Here is a 24,117-nt window from a genome sequence, read left to right as displayed (position 1 = left end):
ACACCCCCTAGTCCGGAACTCCCTCAGTCCCATATAATCAAAGCCCCAAACATCAAATGGTTCTATAACAAGTGAATAATTCATAAGCATTTCTTGACGTCTACTAATATTACCAATTCTTTGACATTCATCACAAGACAAAACAAACTTATGGGCATCCTTGAAGAGAGTAGGCCAATAAAAACCAGATTGCAATACCTTATGTGCAGTTCTATCTCCCGCGTGGTGTCCTCCATAAGCTTCAGAGTGACACTTGCGTAGGATCTGTTCCTGTTCATGCTCAGGTACACAACGTCTAATAACACCATCTACTCCTTCTTTATAAAGATGTGGATCATCCCAAAAGTAATGTCTCAAATCATAAAAGAACTTTTTCTTTTGTTGGTATGTGAAGCTAGGTGGTATAAATTTAGCAACAATATAATTAGCATAATCAGCATACCATGGAGTGCTATGAGAAGTGCTTATGACATTTAATTGTTCATCAGGAAAGCTATCATCAATAGGTAGTGGGTCATCAAGAACATTCTCTAACCTAGATAAATTGTCTGTAACGGGGTTCTCAGCTCCTTTTCTATCAACAATATGTAAATCAAATTCTTGAAGCAAGAGAACCCATCTAATGAGTCTAGGTTTTGCATCTTTCTTTTCCATAAGATATTTAATAGCAGCATGATCGGTATGAATAGTTACTCTAGAATCAACAATATAGGGTCTAAATTTATCACAAGAAAACATAACTGCTAAGAGTTCCTTTTCAGTAGTAGCATAATTTCTTTTGAGCATTGTCTAGAGTCTTACTGGCATAATGGATAACATTCAATTTCTTATCAACTCTTTTCCCTAGAACAGCACCTACAGCATAATCACTAGCATCACACATAATGTCAAAGGGTAAATTCCAATCAGGTGGCTGAACAATAGGTGCAGAGACTAATGCTTTCTTAAGTATTTCAAATGCTTCTACACAATCATCATCAAAGACAAATGGTACATCTTTTTGTAATAAATTAGTCAGAGGCCGAGAAATTTTTGAGAAGTCCTTAATGAACCTCCTATAAAATCCAGCATGACCAAGGAAACTTCTTATACCTTTGATGTCCTTGGGACATGGCATCTTTTCAATAGTGTCAACCTTGGCTTTATCAACTTCAATACCCCTTTAAGAAACTTTGTGCCCCAAGACAATACCTTCATTAACCATAAAGTGGCACTTTTCCCAATTCAAGACAAGATTAGTTTCTTCACATCTCTGCAAAACTCGATCAAGATTGCTCAAGCAATCATCAAAAGAGGAACCATAGACGGAAAAGTCGTCCATGAAAACCTCACAAATCTTTTCACAAAAATCAGAGAATATAGCCATCATGCATCTTTGAAAGGTAGCAGGTGCATTACATAAACCAAAAGGCATACGTCTATAAGCAAAAGTACCAAAATGGCATGTAAAAGTAGTCTTTGATTGATCTTTAGCCGACACAGGTATTTGAGAGAAACCAGAATAACCATCTAGAAAGCAATAATGTGTATGTTTGCATAATATTTCTAGCATTTGATCAATGAAAGGTAAGGGGTAATGATCCTTCTTAGTAGCTTTATTTAATTTGCGGAAATCAATTACCATCCTATAACCTGTGATAATTCTTTGCGGGATCAATTCATCTTTATCATTAGGGACAACAGTAATACCTCCCTTCTTAGGGACAGAATGGACAGGACTTACCCACTGACTATCAGCAACGGGATAAATTATACCTGCCTCCAGAAGCTTGAGTATTTCTTTTCTTACTACTTCTTTCATTTTAGGATTCAAACGTCGTTGAGGATCACGAACTGGTTTGGCATCCGCTTCCAAATTTATTTTATGTTGACATAGAGTGGGACTAATGCCCTTAAGATCATCAAGAGTATATCCAATAGCGGCACAGTGCTTCTTTAGAGTTTTCAATAATCTTTCTTCTTCATGTTCTGAAAGGTTAGCACTAATAATAACAGGATATATTTTCTTTTCATCAAGATAAGCATATTTAAGATTATCAGGCAACGGTTTGAGCTCAAACACGGGATCACCCTTGGGTGGAGGAGGATCCCCTAGGATTTGAACAGGCAAATTGTGTTGCAGAATAGGTTCCTGTTTAAAGAATACTTCATCTATTTCCCTTCTTTCATTCATGAACATCTCATTTTCATGGTCTAGCAAATAGTGTTCTAAAGGATCACTAGGAGGTACTGCAATAGAAGCAAGACCAATAATTTCATCCTTACTAGGCAATTCTTCTTCACGATGTTGTTTACTAAATTTAGAGAAATTAAGCTCATGAACCGTATCATCCAAGCCAATAGTAACAACATTCTTTTCGCAGTCTATCTTAGCATTAACAGTATTCAAGAAGGGTCTACCAAATATAATGGGACAAAAGCTATCTTGTGGAGAACCAAGAACAAGAAAATCAGCGGGATATTTGGTTTTCCCACACAAGACTTCAACATCTCTAACAATTCCCATTGCAGATATAGTATCTCTATTGGCAAGTTTAATTGTAACATCAATATCTTCTAACTCAGCAGGTGCGATATCATGCATAATTTCTTTATATAAGTCAATGGGTATAACACTAGCACTAGAACCCATATCACATAAGCCATGATAACAATGATCTCCTATTTTAACAGAAATAACAGGCACGCCTACCACAGGTCTATTTTTATCTCTATCACCGGGTTTAGCAATTCTAGCAGTTTCACCAGAGAATTCAATGAGATGCCCATCAATATTATCGGACAAGAGATCTTTAACAATAGCAATATTAGGTTCTACTTTGACTTGCTCAGGAGGTGTATAAGTTCTAGTATTGCTTTTACAAACAACAGTTGAAGCTTTAGCATGATCCTTTACTCTAGCAGGGAAAGGTGGTTTCTCAACATAAGAGGTAGGAACAACAGGATCATTATAAGTGATGGTTTCTTCTTCAACTTTAATAGGTGCAGCTACTTTTACTTCTATGGGAGGATGATATCTAAACCACTTATCCTTGGGGAGATCAACATAAGTAGCAAAAGATTCACAGAAAGAGGCTACTATCTCAGAGTCAAGTCCATATTTAGTGCTAAACTTACGGAAAATATCGGTATCCATAAAAGATTTAACACAATCAAACTTAGGTGTCATACCTGACTCCTTACCTTTGTCGAGGTCCCAATCTTCAGAGTTGCATTTAATTCTATCCAATAAATTCCATCTGAATTAAATAGTCTTCATCATAAAAGAGCCAGCACAAGAAGTATCGAGCATGGTTTGATTATTATGAGAAAGCCGAGCATAAAAATTCTGAAGAATTGTTTCTCTTGAGATGTCATGATTGGGGCATGAATTTAACATTGATTTAAGCCTCCCCCAAGCTTGAGCGATGCTTCTCTCCTTCGCGAGGCGAAAAATAATATATATAATTGCGATCACGATGAACAAGATGCATAGGGTAATATTTTTGATGAAATTCCAATTTCATTCTTTTATAGTTCCATGATCTCGTATCATCACATAGCCTATACCATGTTGATGCGTCTCCCTCCAAAGATAAAGGGAAAGCCTTCTTCTTAACAACATCATCGGGTATACCTGCAAGCTTAAATAATCCACAAATGTCATCCAAATAGCATAGATGCTCGTCGGGATGCTTTGTCCCATCTCCTGTAAAAGTATTAGCCAGCAGTTTTTCCATAATACCCGAAGGAATTTCAAAAGGAGTTTCATTTTCAATAGGTTCAGTAGGTTGAGGAACAACTCTTTTCTCTACCGGACAGGGTGAAGATACCCCGAACAAGCCCCTCAGAGAATAACTTTCCATAGTAACAAGTGACAGAAAATTTCAGCACACTATATAAATTTTTCCTTACCAAATTCCACCTACCAAAGGCACTACACTCCCCGGCAACGGCGGCAGAAAAGAGTCTTGATGACCCACAAGTATAGGGGATCTATCGTAGTCTTTTCTATAAGTAAGAGTGTCGAACCCAACGAGGAGTAGAAGGAAATGATAAGCGGTTTTCAGCAAGGTATTCTCTGCAAGTACTGAAATAAGTGGTAACACATAGTTTTCTGATAAGATAAATTGTAACGAGAAACAAGTAACAAAAGTAAATAAAGTGCAGCAAGGTGGCCCAATCCTTTTTGTAGCAAAGGACAAGCCTGGACAAACTCTTATAATAGGAAAAGCGCTCCCGAGGACACATGGGAATATCGTCAAGCTAGTTTTCATCACGCTCATATGATTCGCGTTCGATACTTTGATAATTTGATATGTGGGTGGACCGGTGCTTGGGTACTGCCCTTACTTGGACAAGCATCCCACTTATGATTAACCTCTATTGCAAGCATCCGCAACTACAACAAAAGTATTAAGGTAAACCTAACCACATCATGAAACATGTGGATCCAAATCAGCCCCTTACGAAGCAACGCATAAACTAGGGTTTAAGCTTCTGTCACTCTAGCAACCCATCATCTACTTATTACTTCCCAATGCCTTCCTCTAGGCCCAAATAATGGTGAAGTGTTATGTAGTCGACGTTCACATAACACCACTAGAGGTTAGACAACATACATCTTATCAAAATATCGAACGAATACCAAATTCACATGACTACTAATAGCAAGACTTCTCCCTTGTCCTCAGGAACAAACGTAACTACTCACAAAGCATATTCATGTTCATAATCAGAGGGGTAATAATGTGCATAAAGGATCTGAACATATGATCTTCCACCAAATAAACGAACTAGCATCAACTACAAGGAGTAATCAACACTACTAACAACCTACTAGCACCAATCCCGGACTTGGAGACAAGAATTGGATACAAGAGATGAACTAGGGTTTGGAGATGACATGGTGCTGGTGAAGATGTTGATGGAGATTGCCCTCTCCCGATGAGAGGAGTGTTGGCGATGATGATGGTGATGATTTCCCCCTCCCGGAGGGAAGTGTCCCCGGCAGAACAGCTCTGCCGAAGCCCTAGATTGGTTCCGCCAAGGTTCCGCCTCGTGGCGGCGGAGTCTCGTCCCGAAAGGTTTCTTCTTATTTTTTTCTCATCGAAAGACTTCATATAGGAGAATATGGGCGTCGGAGGGCCACCAGGGGGCCCACGAGGTAGGGGGCGCGCCCTGCGCGCCCCCACCCTCGTGAGCAGGGTGTGGGCCCCTTGGCCTTCATCTTTGGCGATGATTTTTATTTATTTATTTTAAAATATTCCGTGGAGTTTCAGGACTTTTGGAGTTGCGCAGAATAGGTCTCCAATATTTGCTCCTTTTCCAGCCATAATTCCAGCTGCCGGCATTCCCCCTCTTCATGGTAAACCTTGTAAAATAAGAGAGAAAAGCCATAAGTATTGTGACATAACGTGAAATAACAGCCCATAATGCGATAAATATCGATATAAAAGCATGATGCAAAATGGACGTATCAAGGTTATTTGACATTAGCTCACTTGATGAATGGGGAACCCAAGCTTATGAAAATGCCAAATTGTTTAAATAAAAGGTTAAAAGATGGCATGAAAAAAGGATACAAAAGCATGAATTTAATGTAGGTCACTGATACGTCTCCATCGTATCTATAATTTTTTATTGTTCCATGCCAATATTATACAACTTTCACATACTTTTGGCAATAATTTATATGATTTATTGGACTAACTTACTAATCCAATGCTCAGTGCCAGTTCCTGTTTTTTGTTTCACAGAATATCCATATCAAACGAAGCTATAAAAAATTACAGAGAATTATTTTGGAATATATGTGATTTTTGGAGTCGGAATCAACGCAAACGGAGGCCCATAGCCCCCACAAGACACCAGGGCGCGCCCCAGGGCCCTGACGCGCCGTGGTGGGTTGTGGTCACCTCGTAAGTCGGTTGGAGCTCTACTTCGGGCGCAAGGAAGTTTATATCCCAAAAAAAATCATGTTAAAATTTTAGCGCAATCGGAGTTACGGATCTCCCGGAATATAAGAAACGGTTTTTGGCTAGATCTAGGGGCTGCTACGGGCTTCTAGCAAGAACCGTTCTTACCCACGGCAAAAACCACAACAGTGATTTATCAAATTTGTTGTTTTAACCTTCTTCAAGGACCGTCCACAGTCAAATTCGATTCAACTAAAGTAGGAGAAACAGACACCCGCCAGCCACCTTTATGCAAAACTAGTTGCATGTTTGTCAGTGGAACCGGTCTCATGTGCGTGGACATGTAAGGTTGGTCCAGGCCACTTCATCCCACAATATTGCCGAACCAAAATAAGATGTTGGTGGTAAGTAGTGTGACCATCACTTCCCACAACTCTTTGTGTTCTACTCATGCATATCATCTACGCATATACCTGACTCTGATACCACTGTTGGGAAACGTTGCATGGAAAACAAAAAAAATTCTACGCACTAGAAAGATCTCCATGGAGATTCATAGAAACAAGAGGAGGAGATTGTGTCTATGTGCCCTCGTAGACCGTAAGCGGAAGCATTTAATAACGCGGTTGATGTAGTCGAACTTCTTCACGCCCCAATCGATCAAGTACCGAATGTACGACACCTCCGAGTTCTGCACACGTTCAGCTTGGTGACGTCCTCCGCCTTCTTGATCCAGCAAGACAGCAAGGTCGTGGATGAGTTCCGACAGCATGATGGCTGGTGCCGGTGATGGTGAAGTGATCTCTGCAGGGCTTCGCCTAAGCACTCCGAAAATATGACCGAGGGACAAAACTATGGAGAGGGGCGCCGCACACGGCTAGAATAATGTTGTGGGTTGTGTGGCACCCCCTCCTTCATATATATATATATATGTGTGTGTGTGTGTGTGTGTGTGTGTGTGTGTGTATGTGGTGGGGGGAGGAGAGGCAGCCCCTAGGGTGCCCCAAGTGGCCGGCTGCTGCCCTAGGGCACCTGCCTAGCCGTGCCCCCTTTCCTTATTTGAACACGAGGGGGAAAGGAAAGGGAGATGGCTGCCTTAGGGCGCCTCCCCTTTCCTTTCCTCCATCCTTTGGTGTGTGGGGAGGGGTAGAGGGGTGCACCAGCCCCTTGTGGGCTGGTGTGATCTTCCCCTTTTGGCCCATAAGGCCCAATAACCTACCGGGGTTGTCCGGAATCCATTATGGTGACCTGATAAGTACCTGGTACCACCCGAAACACTTCTGGTGTCCAAATACCATTGTCCTATATATCCTTTACCTCTCAACTATTTCGAGACTCCGCGTCATGTCCATGATCTCATCTGGAACTCCAAACAGCATCCGGTCACCAAATCATATAACTCATATAACACTATATCATCAACGAATGTTAAGCGTGCGGACCCTACGGGTTCAAGAACTATGTAGACATGACCGAGACACCTATCCGGTCAATAACCAATAGCGGAACCTGGATGCCCATATTGGCTCCTACATATTCTACGAAGATCTTTATCGGTCGAACGTTATGACAACATACGTAATTCCCTTTGTCTGTCGGTATGTTACTTGCCCGAGATTCGATTTTCAGTATCTTCATACCTAGTTCAATCTTGTTACCGGCAAGTCTCTTTACTCGTTCCGTAATACATTGTTACGTCTTGAGCTTGCGTTGGTTTTCCTTGAAGAGGAAAGGGTGATGCAGCAGAGTAGCATAAGTACTTCCCTTAGTTTTTGAGAACCAAGGTATCAATCCAGTAGGAGACTCCTCAAAAGTCCCACGCACCTACACAAACAAACAAAGAACTCGCAACCAACACAATAAAGGGGTTGTCAATCCCTTCACGGCCACTTGCGAAAGTGAGATCTGATAGAGATAGTATGATAAGATATATATTTTTTTGGTATTTTATAATATAGATACAAAAAGTAAAGATGCAAATAAAAGTAGATTGAAAGCTTATATGATAAAAGATAGACCTGGGGGCCATAGTTTTCACTAGTGGCTTCTCTCAAGATAGCATAAGTATTACGGTGGGTGAACAAATTACTGTCGAGCAATTGATAGAAGAGCAAATAATTATGTGATTATCTAGGCATGATCATGTATATAGGCATCACATCCGTGACAAGTAGACCGACTCCTGCCTGCATCTACTACTATTACTCCACACATTGACCGACTCCTGCCTGCATCTAGAGTATTAAGTTCATAAAGAATAGAGTAACACGTTAAGAAAGATGACATGATGTAGAGGGATAAACTCAAGCAATATGATATAAACCCCATCTTTTTACCCTCGATGGCAACAATACAATACATGCCTTGCTGCCCCTGCTGTCACTGGGAAAGGACACCGCAAGATTGAACCCAAAGCTAAGCACTTCTCCCATGGCAAGAAAGATCAATTTAGTAGGCCAAACAAAACTGATAATTCAAAGAGACTTGCAAAGATAACTCAATCATACATAAAAGAATTCAGAGGAGATTCAAATATTTCTCATAGATGAACTTGATCATAAACCCACAATTCATCGGATCTCGACAAACACACCACAAAAAGAGTTTACATCGAATAGATCTCCACAAGAGAGGGGGAGAACATTGTATTGAGATCCAAAAAGAGAGAAGAAGCCATCTAGCTAATGACTATCGACCCGAAGGTCTGTGGTAAACTACTCACAACTCATCGGAGGGGCTATGGTGTTGATGTAGAAGCCCTCCGTGGTCGATTCCCCCTCCGGCGGAGCACCGGCGAAGGCTCCAAGATGGGATCTCGCGGATACAGAAGGTTACAGTGGTGGAAATTGTTTTTCATTGGCTCCATGGATGTTTTCGGGGTACGTAGGTATATATAGGAGGAAGAAGTACGTCGGTGGCCGCTCGAGGGGCCCAGGAGACAAGGGCGCACCCAGCAGGGGTGGGCGCGCCCTCCTATCTCCTGGAGGCCTCCTCTGCTTCTTGACTTGCACTCCAAGTTCTCCGGATCACGTTCGTTCCAAAAATCACACTTCCAAAGGTTTCATTCTGTTTGGACTCCGTTTGATATTCCTTTTCTTCGAAATACTGAAATAGGAAAAAAATAGCAATACGGGTTGGGCCTCCGGTTAGTAGGTTAGTCCCAGAAATGATATAAATGTGTAAAATAAAGCCCATAAACATCCAAAAGGGGTAATATAATAGCATGGAACAATCAAAAATTATAGATACGTTGGAGACGTATCAAGCATCCCCAAGCTTAATTTCTGCTCGTCCTCGAGTAGGTAAATGATAAAAACAGAATTTTTGATGTGGAATGCTACCTAGCATAATTCTCCATGTAATTTTCTTTATTGTGGCATGAATGTTCAGATCCAAATGATTCAATATAAAAGCTTATAAAACATAAAAATAATAATGCTTCGAAGCATACTAACAAATAATCATGTCCTGTCAAAATAGCATAGCCAAAGAAAGCTTATCCCTACAAAATCATATAGTTAGGCCATGCTTCATTTTCATTACACAAAGTACTCCCATCATGCACAACCCCGGTTTCAGCCAAGCAATTGGTTCATACTTTTTAACGCGCTTTAGCTTATTCAACTCTTACGCAATACATGAGTGCAAGCCATGGACATAGCACTATGGTGGTATATGCTGGTGGTTGTGAGGACAAAAAGGGAGAAGATAGTCTCACATCAACTAGGCGTATTAACGGGCTATGGAGATGCCCATCAATAGATATCAATGTGAGTGAGTAGGGATTGCCATGCAACGGATGCACTAGAGCTATAAATATATGCAAGCTCAACAAAAGAAACTAAGCGGGTGTGCATCCAACTTGCTTGCTCACGAAGACCTAGGGCATTTTGAGGAAGCCCATCATTGGAATATACAAGCCAAGTTCTATAATGAAAAATTCCCACTAGTATATGAAAGTGACAACGTAGGAGACTCTCTATCATGAAGATCATGGTGCTACTTTGAAGAACAAGTGTGGAAAAAGAGATAGTAGCATTGTCCCTTCTCTCTTTTTCTCTCATTTTATTTTCTTTTTCTTTTCTTTTTTTTCTTTTTTTCTCTTTTATTGATTTACAACTCAAGAATTACAACTCAAAGCTAGAATAAGATATGACTCTATATGAATGCCTCTAGCGGTGTACCGGGATATGCAACGAATCAAGAGCGACATGTATGAAAATTATGAAGGTGGCCTTGCCACAAATACGATGTCAACTACATGATCATGCAAAGAGCAATATGACAATGATGAAGTGTGTCATAATAAACGGAACGGTGGAAAGTTGCAAGGCAATATATCTCGGAATTGCTATGGAAATGCCATAATAGGTAGGTATGGTGGCTATTTTGAGGACGGTAAATAATGGGTGTGATACTGGCGAAAGTTGCGCGGTATAATAGAGGCTAGCAAAGTGGAAGGATGAGTGTGCGTATATCCATGGACTCACATTAGTCATAAAGAACTCATATACTTATTGCAAAAGTCTACTTGCCCTTGAAGCAAAGTACTAGTATGCATGCTCCTAGGGGAAGGGTTGGTAGGAGTTAACCATCGCGCGATCCCGACCTCCACTCATAAGGAAGGCAATTAAAAGAGCACCTCATGCAACAAATTTGTCACAACTTTTACCATACGTGCATGCTACGGGACTTGCCAACTTCAACACAAGTATTTCTCAATTTCATAATTACCCATTAGCATGCCTCTAACATTACTACCTTTATATCTCAAAACAATTATCAAGCATCAAATTGATCATAGCATCCGATTCACTTCCAATGATAGTTTTATTATACCTAACTTGGATGCCTACCATTCTAGGACCAATTTATAACCATAGCAAATACCACGCTGTTCTAAAAGACTCTCAAAATAATATAAGTGAAGCATGAGATACTAGCAATTTCTTCAAAATTAAGCCACCGTCGTGCTCTAAAAGATATAAGTGAAGCACTAGAGCAAAAACTATCAAGCTCAAAAGATATAAGTGAAGCACTAGCATATTCTAACAAATTCAATCAAGTAGGCTTCTACCAAAAGGTGTGCACAGCAAGGATAATTGTGGTAAACTAAAAAGCAAAGACTAATATAATACACGGCGCTCCAAGAAAAACACATATCATGTGGCGAATAAAAATATAGCTCCAAGTAAAGTTACCAATGAACGAAGGCGAAAGAGGGGATGCCTTCCCGGGGCATCCCCAAGCTTAGGCTTTTCGATATTCTTGAATATCTTGGGGTGCCATGGACATCCCCAAGCTTAGTCTTTTGCCACTCCTTATTCCATAGTCCATCAAAGCTTTACCCAAAACTTGAAAAATTCACAACACAAAACTCAACAGGAAATCTTATAAGCTCCGTTAGTGAAAGAAAAGAAAACCACCACATAAGGTACTGTAATGAACTCATTATTTATTTATTTGTTGTTAAACCTACTATATTCGAACTTCTCTATGGTTTATAAACTATTTTACTAGCCATAGATGCATCAAAATAAGCAAACAACACACGAAAGGCAGAATCTGTCAAAAACAGAACAGTCTGTAGAAATCTATAACTAACGTAAACTTCTAGAACTCAAAAATCCTACCAAAATAGGAAGTCCTGGAAAAATTTTCTATTGATCAGTAGGAAAAATAATCAACGCAAAATCACGTTTATGTGATTTAACGCAACTAATTTCGTGCTTGCAAAGTTTCTATTTTTCAGCAGAATCAAATCAACTATCATCACAGGTTATCCTATAGGTTCTACTTGGCACAAACACTAATTAAAAGATAAAAACACATCTAAACAGAAGGTAGATGCAAAAATTATTACTAAACAGAACAAAAACAAAAAATGCAAATAAAATTGGGTTGCCTCCCAACTAGCGCTATCGTTTAACGCCCCTAGCTAGGCATAAAAGCAAAGATAGATCTAAGTAGTGCCATCTTTGGCACTCAATTCATAAGTAGCTCGCATAATAGATTCATAAGGTAATTTAACTTTATTTCTTGGAAATTTCTCCATGCCTTTCCTTAATGTAAATTGGAATCTAATATTCCCTTCCTTCATATCAATAATCGCGCCAATCGTTCTAAGGAAAGGTCTACCAAGAATAATAGGGCAAGAAAGATTGCAATCTATATCAAGAACGATAAAATCTACGGGCACCAAATTACTATTTGCAACAATGAGAACATCATTGATCCTTCCCATTGGCATTTCAATGGTGGAATCCGCAAGGTGCAAATTTAAAGAGCAATCATCAAGATCATGGAAATCTAGAATATCACATAAAGTTTTCGGAATCGTGGAAACACTAGCACCCAAATCACACAAAGCAAAACATTCATGATCTTTAATTTTAATTTTTATAGTAGGTTCCAACTCATCATTAAGTTTTCTAGGTATAGAAACTTCCAAATTAAGTTTTTCATCATAAGATTGCATTAAGGCATCAATAATATGTTTGGTAAAAGCTTTATTTTGACTATAAGCATGAGGAGAATTAACAACGGATTGCAACAAGAAAATACAACCTTCTAAAGAACAATTATCACAATCAAATTCCTTGAAATCCGAGATAGTGGGTTCAATGCTATTTAAAGTCATGACCTCTCCAATCCCACTTTTACCAAATTTAGCATTAAGATCTAAAAACTTCGAATTCTTGGGACGCCTTCTAACTAAAGTTGACTCATCTCCAGTCCCATTATTATCAAGATTCATATTGCAAAACAAAGATCTAATAGCAGACACATCAATAACTTTAAGATCTTCATCATTATTTTCATTGAAACTAGAAGAACACGCCTTTACAAAGCAATCTTTCTTAGCACGCAATCTAGCAGTTCTTTCCTTGCACTCATCAATGGAAATTATCATTGCTTTGAGAGACTCATTGATATCATGCCTAGGAGGAGTAGATCTAAGTTTAAGAGAATCAACATCAAGCAAAAGTCTATCAACTTCCTAGCCAAATCATCAACTTTGAGCAATTTTTCTTCAAGAAAAGCATTAAAATTCTTTTGAGAAATCATAAATTCTTTCACACTATTCTCAAAATCAGAGGGCATCTTATTGAAATTACCATAAGAATTATTGTAGGAATTCCCATAATTATTAGAGGAATTCCTAGGGAACGGTCTAGAATTAAAGTTTCCTCTATAAGCATTGTTTCCAAAACTATTCCTACCAAAAAAAATTCACATCCATAGATTCATTATTATTCTCAATCAAAGTAGACAAAGGCATATCATTAGGATCAAGAGGAGTATTTCTAGTAGCAAACAACTTCATAAGTTCATCCATCTTTCCACCCAAAACATTGATTTCTTCTATAGCATGCACTATTTTACTAGAAGATCTTTTGGTGTGCCATTGAGAATAATTAGCCATAATACTATCAAGAAGTTTTGTAGCATCTCCTAACGTGATTTCCATAAACATGCCTCCCGCGGGCGAATCTAAAAGATTTCTAGAAGCAAAGTTCAAACCGGCATAAAATTTTTGTATGATCATCCATAAATTCAAACCATGACTAGGGCAATTACGAATCATCAATTTCATTCTTTCCCAAGATTCGGCAACATGCTCATGATCAAGTTGTTTAAATTCATAATATTGTTCCTAAGAGTGATAATCTTAGCGGGAGGAAAATACTTAGAGATAAAAGCATCTTTGCACTTGTTCCAAGAATCAATACTATTCTAAGGCAAAGATGAAAACCAAACTTTAGCACGATCTCTAAGTGAAAACGGAAATAACTTCAGTTTAACAATATCATTATCCGTATCTTTCTTCTTTTGCATATCACACAAATCAACAAATTTGTTTAGATGAGTAGCGGCATCTTCACTAGGAAGGCCGGCGAATTGATCATTCATAACAAGATTCAGCAAAGCAGTATTTATTTCACAAGACTCAACATCATTAAGAGGAGCAATCAGAGTACTAAGGAAATAATTATTATTGGTATTGGAGAAATCACACAATTTGGTATTATCTTGTGCCATGGCAACAAGTAATCCAACACACAAGCAAACAGAAAAAGGGCAAGCGAAAAAGAGAGGAGATTGGGAAAGAGAGGGCAAATAAAACGGCAAGGGTGAAGTGGGGGAGAGGAAAACGAGAGGCAAATGGCAAATAATGTAAATGCGAGGGAGATGAGTTTGTGATGGGTACTTGGTATGTCTTGACTTGAGCAAAGACCTCCCCGGCAATGGCGCCAGAAATCCTTCTTGCTACCTCTTGAGCTTGCGTTGGTTTTCCTTGAAGAGGAAAGGGTGATGCAGCAGAGTAGCATAAGTATTTCCCTCAGTTTTTGAGAACCAAGGTATCAATCAAGTAGGAGGCTCCTCAAAAGTCCCACACACCTACACAAACAAACAAAGAACTCGCAACCAACGCAATAAAGGGGTTGTCAATTCCTTCACGGCCACTTGCGAAAGTGAAATCTGATAGAGATAGTATGTTAAGATAAATATATTTTTGGTATTTTATAATATAGATACAAAAAGTAAAGATGCAAATAAAAGTAGATTGAAAGCTTATATGATAAAAGATAGACCCAGGGGCCATAGGTTTCACTAGTGGCTTCTCTCAAGATAGCATAAGTATTACGGTGGGTGAACAAATTACTGTCGAGCAATTGATAAAAGAGCGAATAATTATGAAATTATCTAGGCATGATCATGTATATAGGCATCACATCCGTGACAAGTAGACCGACTCCTGCCTGCATCTACTACTATTACTCCACACATCGACTGACTCCTGCCTGCATCTAGAGTATTAAGTTCATAAAGAACAGAGTAATGCATTAAGAAAGATGACATGATGTAGAGGGATAAACTCAAGCAATATGATATAAACCCCATCTTTTTATCCTCGATGGTAACAATACAATACGTGCCTTGCTGCCCCTGCTGTCACTGGGAAAGGACACCGAAAGATTGAACCCAAAGCTAAGCACTTCTCCCATGGCAAGAAAGATCAATCTAGTAGGCCAAACCAAACTAATAATTCGAAGAGACTTGCAAAGATAACTCAATCATACATAAAAGAATTCACAAGAGATTCAAATATTTCTCATAGATAAACTTGATCATAAACCCACAATTCATCGGATCTCGACAAACACACCGCAAAAAGAGTTTACATCGAATAGATCTCCACAAGAGAGGGGGAGAACATTGTATTGAGATCCAAAAAGAGAGAAGAAGCCATCTAGCTAATAACTATGGACCCGGAGGTCTATGGTAAACTACTCACAACTCATCGGAGGGGCTATGGTGTTGATGTAGAAGCCCTCCGAGGTTGATTCCCCCTCCGGCGGAGCGCCGATGAAGGCTCCAAGATGGGATCTCGCGGATATAGAAGGTTACGGCGGTGGAAATTGTTTTTCGTTGGCTCCCTGGGTGTTTTCGGGGTACGTAGGTATATATAGGAGGAAGAAGTACGTTGGTGGCCGCTCGAGGGGCCCAGGAGACAGGGGGCGTGCCCAGGAGGGGTGGGCACGCCCTCCTATCTCCTGGAGGCCTCCTGTGCTTCTTGACTTGCACTCCAAGTTCTCCGGATCACGTTCGTTCCAAAAATCACGCTCCCGAAGGTTTCTTTCCGTTTGGACTCCATTTGATATTCCTTTTCTTCGAAATACTGAAATAGGCAAAAAAACAGCAATATGAGCTGGGCCTCCGGTTAGTAGGTTAGTGCCAAAAATGATATAAATGTGTAAAATAAAGCCCATAAACATCCAAAATGGGTAATATTATAGCATGGAACAATCAAAAAATATAGATACGTTGGAGACGTATCATACATCATCTCATAACTAACTCATTATTAATTTGCTTGCACGGCTTATTATGATGTGTATTACCGAGAGGGCCCAGAGACACCTCTCCGATACTAGGAGTGACAAATCCTAATCTTGATCCATGCCAACTCAACAAAAAAACTTCAAAGACACCTGTAGAGCATCTTTATGATCATCCAGTTACATTATGACGTTTGATAGCACACAAGGTATTCCTCCGATATTCGGGAGTTGCATAAGCTCATAGTCGAAGGAATATGTATTTGTCATCAATAAAGTAATAGCAATAAACTGAATGATCAATATTCTAAGCTAATGGATGGGTCTTGTCCATCACATCATTCTGCTAATGATGTGACCCCGTTATCAAATGACAACACATGTCTATGGTTAGGAAACCTTAACCATCTTTGATCAATGAGCTAGTCTAGTAGAGGCTCACTAGGGACATGGTATTTTTTTATGTACTCACACATGTATTTAAGTTTCCGGTCAATACAATTCTAATAAACCTTTATCATGAATAAGGAAATATAAAACAACAACAGGTCATATTTCCTTCAGTGACTCCTATTGAATCTTTGTTTTCTAATATAAATCTTGATAAATATGGGACTGGAGATGAGTGAATTTTAGCTAGAAGGCATCCCAATAATTTGGAGTTTAAGTATCTTAGTGAAAAATTTGATAAAAGTGGGTTTGGCGAGGTCAAGACTTTAATTAGTGATGAACCCACTCTTTTGGATTTCAAGGACTTTAATTATGATAACTTTTCTTTGATTGATTGTATTTCCTTGTTGCAATCCATGCTTAATTCACCTCATGCTTATAGTCAAAATAAAGCTTTTACTAAGCATATTGTTGATGTATGATGAAATATTTTGAAGAAAAACTTGAGTTGGAAGTTTCAATCCCTAGAAAGCTTTATGACACTACAAAAAAATACACTTCCGTGATGATACATGTTTGTCATAGTAGGTCACGTTTTTTTCATGCATGTACATCCATGACGATTTTATGACAGAATCAAGATAGTCATACATGTGTTATCGTAGAAGTGTTACATGACATTACCAAAATTATCATCATGGAAGTGTCCACTTCCATGATGATAAATCGCGTGTCACAGAAGTGCTTTCGTCAAGGGTGACCGACACATGGCATCCACCGTAACGGAACACCGTTAAGCTATCGGGTCGGGTTTTGGATCCGATAACCCGTTAACAGCCCCGACCAATGGGGATTTTCCACGTGTAAAATCATCATTGGCTGGAGGAAACACGTGTCGGCTCATTGTTGGGACAGATGTCATCCACTCATTGGACAGAAGGAGCCTATGATACGTCGACACGTGGCACGGCCCATCAAGTTTAAATGGGACGGCCCAACTAAAGGCCCACAAGATTTTGCACACCATAATGGGCCAGCCTAGCTAAAGGCCCACGAGATTTTGTGGACCATAAAGGGCTGGCCCAGCTAAAGGCCCACAAGATTTCGCGGGCCATAATGGGCCGGCCCAGGTAAAGGCCCACAAGATTTTTGTGTGCCATAATGGGTCGGCCCAGGTAAAGGCCCACAAAATTCTTGCGGATCATAATGGGCCGGCCCAGCTTAAGGCCCACGAGATTTCACCGACATTAATGGGCCGACCCAGCTGTAGGCCCACAAGATTTTGAGGACCCTAGTAGGCCGGCCTATTAACTGGATGCCATGTTTTGGGCCAAATGTCGGCCCATATTTATCCAGTCCATTAATGGTCTGCCATGTTTCGGGCCTAATAATGGCCCATATGAGATTCGGCCCACTAAAAGCCTCCCACGTTCTGGGCCAAATCACGGCCCAGATCAGGTCCGGCCCTTTAAGAGGCTTTGGGCTCAATTATGGCCCATATCAGATTCGGCCCATTAACTGGACGCTATGATGTTGGGCCCACTTGCTAAAGGCCCATTTAGTAATTCGGCCTGATATTAGTTTCGGACTGTTAAGGGCCCGTTTACCATTTCAGACCTATATTAATTTCGGCCTGTTAAAAGCCTATCATATAGTTGGGCCTAACTACGGCCCGGTTTGCATCCGGCCTGCTCGCTGCCGATATCTGATTGGGCCAAACAAGGACTGTCGGTGTCAAAACCGGCGGATCTCGGGTAGGTGGTCCCAAACTGTGCGTCTAGGCGGATGCTAACAGGAGACAAGGGACACGATGTTTTTACCCAGGTTCGGGCCCTCTCGATGGAGGTAAAACCCTACTCCTGCTTGATTAATATTGATGATATGGGTAGTACAAGAGTAGATTTACCACGAGATCAAAGAGGCTAAACCCTATAAGCTAGCCTATGGTATGATTGTTGTTCGTCCTACGGACTAAAACCCTCCGGTTTATATAGACACCGGAGAGGGCTAGGGTTACACAGAGTCGGTTACAATGGTAGGAGATCTACATATCCGTATCGCCAAGCTTGCCTTCCACGCCAAGGAAAGTCCCATCCAGACACGGGACGAAGTCTTCAATCTTGTATCTTCATAGTCTAGGAGTCCGGCCAACGGTGATAGTCCAGCCATCCGGACACCCCCTAATCCAGGACTCCCTCAGTAGCCCCTGAACCAAGCTTCAATGACGACGAGTCCGGCGCACATATTGTCTTCGGCATTGCAAGGCGGGTTCCTCCTCCGAATACTTCATAGAAGATTTTGAACACAAGGATAGTTTCCGGCTCTGCAAAATAAGTTCCACATACCACCTTAGAGAGAATAATATTTACACAAGTTCAATCTGCTGACGTATTCCGTGGCGTGACATCACACCACGGCCAAGCCTTTATTCGAATCATTTTTACTGTTCCACCTCAGCGCGTTTAGCGAAGCGGTTTCCTTGGCATGTCTTTGTCAAAGCAGAGATCGTGTCCCCCTTATTCCGGGATTCTCATCAATACGGGCGTGGGTAACCCAACCGCGCCATTGATTACGACGCTTGGGAGATAAGCGAGTTTTACCAGCCTGGTGGGGACGCATAGTTTCGTCTGTCCATATAAGGGGATAAGGATCCACCTTTTTACCTACGCCTTCTTCCTCCTTTGCTTATCCATTTCCGCGTACTCGAGCTCCAGCGCCCAAGTCCGCACATCTTGCCTCAACCTTTCCCAGCCATGTTCGGAGCGGGAGGCAAGTGGATGGCCTCCTCCGTCACGGAGGGGCACATCAAAAGGCTGCGGAAGGCTGGATAATTGTCCAGCGACATCGTGCATCGGCTTCCCGACAAGGGGCAGCTCATCCCCACCCCCAAGCCCCATGAGAGGGTGGTGTTCCACACCCACTTCCTCCGCGGACTAGGTTTTCCACTTCACCCATTTGTCCGGGGGCTCATGTTCTACTACGGCCTGGATTTCCACGATCTGGCCCCGAATTTCATCCTCAACATCTTGGCGTTCATCGTTGTGTGCGAGGCCTTCCTCTGCATCCAGCCTCACTTCGGCTTATGGCTGAAGACCTTCAATGTCAAGCCGAAGGTAGTGGGCGGCCGCCAAGCGGAGTGCGGAGGTGCCATGGTGGGCAAGATGCCCAACGTCCTATGGCTCGAGGGCTCCTTTGTGGAGACCATAAAGGGGTGGCAATCGGGGTGGTTCTACATCACCGAGTCGCGTGACCTTGAATGGGCAGCGGCCCCTGAATTCAGATCTGGCATCCCCACACGGCTCACCTCCTGGAAAGAGAAGGGCCTATCATGGGGTGATTCGAAAGAGCTGACCGGACTCCAATCCTGCGTCCAAACCTTGGTGAACAAGAAGCTCAAGCTTGTCAACATAGTCCAGGTCATGCTCATCCGCCGGATCCTCCCGTGCCAGAAACGGGCCTTTAATTTGTGGGAGTTTGATCCGACACAACACCAAACCCTGAGCAGGCTCTTCAAGGGCGTCGAGGCTCCCGCATCCGCTACCGAAGATCACGGATTCAGCTCGCAGCGTCAAGCCGGCGAGGTAAGCTATTTTACCCTTTACAGGACGTTTATTTTCCATAGTTTGACTCTATGCGGGATCTAAACTCCCTTTACCTTTGACAGGCCTGGCAAAAGACGTTCGGGCAGGTTAACTGTCCGGCTCCGGCGCCTTACGTGGTGCCGGAGAAGAAGGCCAAGAAGAAGGCCACGGGAACTCGAAGGAGTTCCCGGCGCCAGGTGTTGTCGGACTCATCGTCCAACGACTCCAAGGCAGACTCCTCCCGCAAAGACGGGGAGGAGGAAAAAGAGGCTTCTCCCCCAGCGGGGGGAGAGAAGAAAAGGAAGGCCTCCCCAACTGGGGAGGCTGAAGGGTCCAAGAAGGGAAGGACCCTTCCTCCGGACTACTCCACCAACACCGACGACGGTGAAGAGGAGTGGTCACCGAGGGCCAAGCCCCTGGCGAGATCGTAAGTGTTCGGATTCCAGAATGACTCATGATTTTTCCTTTGTCGCGTAGTGTCTTCTAACACCGAATACAACCCTGCAGCCCGCCCAGGGACGAGCTCGATATTTCAACAAGCGGCTCCCTGGCTCCGTCGGATGTGAATAGTACTTCACTTTCGGCCGCCTCCTCTCCTCGCGCTGCTGATGACGCCGAGGTGGGGTCCCTAAAGGGGCCCGGCCAGGAGGAGGAGGAGGTCCCGGAGGTGCCACAAGGCAACCTCCCGGACTTTGGGCACGAGGGGGATCAACCCCCAAAGGGTTCTGAGTTCGGCCCTGGGCCGGACTCCGCACCGGAACCTTTAGTGGTTCCGGAGTCCGGTGGGCGGCCCCTTCGTAAGAAGGGCGAGACTGCGACACCGGTGACTTTCGTCTAGCCGGAGGCACCGGATAATTTGCTAGAGGCGCTCAATGGCGCCTCCATTGACGAGGAGCACCGCACTGTTATGAGTGCGGTGATCCAGAAAGTTCAGTCCGCCAAGAGCGGGCTGACTGAAGCCTGTACCAGCCTTCTAACAGGCTTTGAGGTATGTAATTAAGATATGTAAAAATAGTACCGCATAGATGAAGGAAATATGCCCTAGAGGCAATAATAAAGTTATTATTTATTCCCTTATTTCATGATAAATGTTTATTATTCATGCTAGAATTGTATTAACCGGAAACATAATACATGTGTGAATACATAGACAAACATAGTGTCACTAGTATGCCTCTACTTAACTAGCTCGTTAATCAAAGATGGTTAAGTTTCCTAACCATAGACATGAGTTGTCATTTGATTAATAGAATCACATCATTAGGAGAATGATGTGATTGACTTGACCCATTCCGTTAGCTTAGCACTTGATCGTTTAGTATGTTGCTATTGCTTTCTTCATGACTTATACATGTTCCTGTAACTATGAGATTATGCAACTCCCGTTTACCGGAGGAACACTTCGTGTGCTACCAAACGTCACAATGTAACTGGGTGATTATAAAGGAGCTCTACAGGTGTCTCCGAAGGTACATGTTGGGTTGGCGTATTTCGAGATTAGGTTTTGTCACTCCGATTGTCGGAGAGGTATCTCTGGGCCCTCTCGGTAATGCACATCACTATAAGCCTTGCAAGCAATGTAACTAATGAGTTAGTTATGGAATGATGCATTACGTAACGAGTAAAGAGACTTGCCGGTAACGAGATTAAACTAGGTATTGGATACCGATGATCGAATCTCGGGCAAGTAACATACTGATGACAAAGGGAATAACGTATGTTGTTATGCGATTTGACCGATAAAGATCTTCGTAGAATATGTGGGAGACAATATGGGCATCCAGGTCCCGCTATTGGTTATTGACCGGAAACGTGTCTCGGTCATGTCTACATAGTTCTCGAACCCGTAGGGTCCGCACGCTTAACGTTTCGTTGATGATATAGTATTATATGAGTTATGCATGTTGGTAACCGAATGTTGTTCGGAGTCCCGGATGAGATCATGGACATGACGAGGAACTCCGGAATGGTCCGGAGATAAATTTTGATATATGGGATAATAGTGTTTGATCTCCGGAAGGGGTTCCGGATGTTTCCCGAAATGTTTGGGTACGAGGACACGTTATTTGGGCCAAAGGGGAAAGCCCACAAGGTTTTTGGAAAGCGCAAAAGGAAGTTTTGCGGAGTCCAGGGGCCAGACGCCAGGGTCCCTGGCGTTTGGGTCCAGACGCCGGGAACCCTGGCGTCTGGCCCTGGAGTCCGAGAAGGACTCTTGCCTTTTGGGTGAAACCGACTTTGTGGAGGCTTTTACTCCAAGTTTCGACCCCAAGGCTCAACATATAAATAGAGGGGCAGGGCTAGCACCAAAGACACATCAAGAAACACCAAGTCATGTCCCGGCAACCCCGTCCCCTCTAGTTTATCCTCTGTTATAGTTTCCGTAGTGCTTAGGCGAAGCCCTGCGCAGATTGTTCTTCACCAACACCGTCACCACGCCGTCGTGCTGCCGGAACTCATCTACTACTTCGCCCGTCTTGCTGGATCGAGAAGGCGAGGACGTCATCGAGCTGAACGTGTGCAGAACTCGGAGGTTCCATGCATTCGGTACTTGGATCGGTCGGATCGTGAAGACATACGACTACATCAACCGCGTTGATAAACGCTTCCGCTGAGCGATCTTCAAGGGTATGAAGATACACTCCCCTTCTCGTTGCTATACATCACCATGATCTTGCGTGTGCGTAGGAATTTTTTTGAAATTACTACGTTCCCCAACAGTGGCATCCGAGCCAGGTTTTATGCGTAGATGTCATATGCACGAGTAGAACACGAGTTGTGGGCGATACAAGTCATACTGCTTACCAGCATGTCATACTTTGGTTCAGCGGTATTGTGAGATGAAGCGGCCCGGACCGACATTACGCGTATGCTTACGCGAGACTGGTTTCACTGTTACGAGCACTCGTGCTTAAAGGTGACTGCCGGGAGTCTGTCTCTCTCACTTTAGTTGAACCGAGTGTGGCTACGCCCGGTCCTTGCGAAGGTTAAAACAGCACTAACTTGACGAACTATCGTTGTGGTTTTGATGCGTATTTAAGAACGGTTCTTGCTAAGCCCGTAGCAGCCACGTAAAATTTGCAACAAAAAAGTAGAGGACGTCTAACTTGTTTTTGCAGGGCATGTTGTGATGTGATATGGTCAAGACGTGATGCTATATTTTATTGTATGAGATGATCATGTTTTGTAACCGAAGTTATCGGCAACTGGCAGGAGCCATATGGTTGTCGCCTTATTATATGAAATGCAAACGCCCTGTAATTGCTTTACTTTATCACTAAGCGGTAGGGATAGTCGTAGAAGCAATAGATGGCGTAACAACAACGATGCTACGATGGAGATCAAGGTGTCACGCCGGTGACGATGGTGATCACGATGGTGCTTCGGAGATGGAGATCACAAGCATAAGATGATGATGGCCATATCATATCACTTATATTGATTGCATGTGATGTTTATCCTTTATGCATCTTATCTTGCTTTGATTGACGGTAGCATTTTAAGATGATCTCTCACAAAAATTATCAAGAAGTGTTCTCCCTGAGTATGCACCGTTGCGAAAGTTCTTCGTGCTGAGATACCACGTGATGATCGGGTGTGATAGGCTCTACGTTCAAATACAACGGGTGCAAAACAGTTGCACACGCGGAATACTCAGGTTAAACTTGACGAGCCTAGCATATAACAGATATGGCCTCGGAACACGGAGACCGAAAGGTCGAGCGTGAATCATATAGTAGATATGATCAACATATTGATGTTCACCGTTGAAACTACTCCATCTCACGTGACGATCGGACATGGTGTAGTTGATATGGATCATGTAATCACTTAGAAGATTAGAGGGATGTCTATCTAAGCGGGAGTTCTTTAGTAATATGATTAATTGAACTTTAATTTATCATGAACTTAGTCCTGGTAGTATTTTGCAAATTATGTTATAGATCAATAGCTCGTGTTGTTGCTTTCATATGTTTATTTTGATATGTTCCTAGAGAAAATTGTGTTGAAAAATGTTAGTAGCAATGATGCGGATTGGATCCGTGATCTGAGGTTTATCCTCATTGCTGCGCAGAAGAATTATGTCCTTGATGCACCGCTATATGACAAACCTATTGTAGGAGCAGATGCAGACGTTATGAACGTTTGGCTAGCTCAATATGATGACTACTTGATAGTTTAGTGCACCATGCTTAACGGCTTTAGAATCGGGACTTCAAAGATGTTTTGAACGTCATGGACCATATAAGATGTTCCAGGAATTGAAGTTAATATTTCAAGCAAATACCCGAGTTGAGAGATATGAAGTCTCCAACAAGTTCTATAGCTAAAAGATGGAGGAGAATCGCTCAACTAGTGCGCATGTGCTCAGATTGTCCGGGTACTTCAATCACTTGAATCAATTGG

The 24,117-nt window shown here is 42.2% G+C and overlaps 1 pseudogene; it reads right to left on the bottom strand.

The window, feature by feature from the left end:
* LOC119313090 overlaps window positions 1-24,117 on the bottom strand; it is a 118,414-nt pseudogene that overhangs the window by 36,897 nt on the left and 57,400 nt on the right.

This window comes from Triticum dicoccoides, chromosome 5B, assembly GCF_002162155.2.
Source record: "Triticum dicoccoides isolate Atlit2015 ecotype Zavitan chromosome 5B, WEW_v2.0, whole genome shotgun sequence".
Classification (NCBI taxonomy): Eukaryota; Viridiplantae; Streptophyta; class Magnoliopsida; order Poales; family Poaceae; genus Triticum; species Triticum dicoccoides.
Note: the sequence above shows the minus strand (reverse complement) of the source record. Positions and strands in the feature narration are given on the sequence as shown.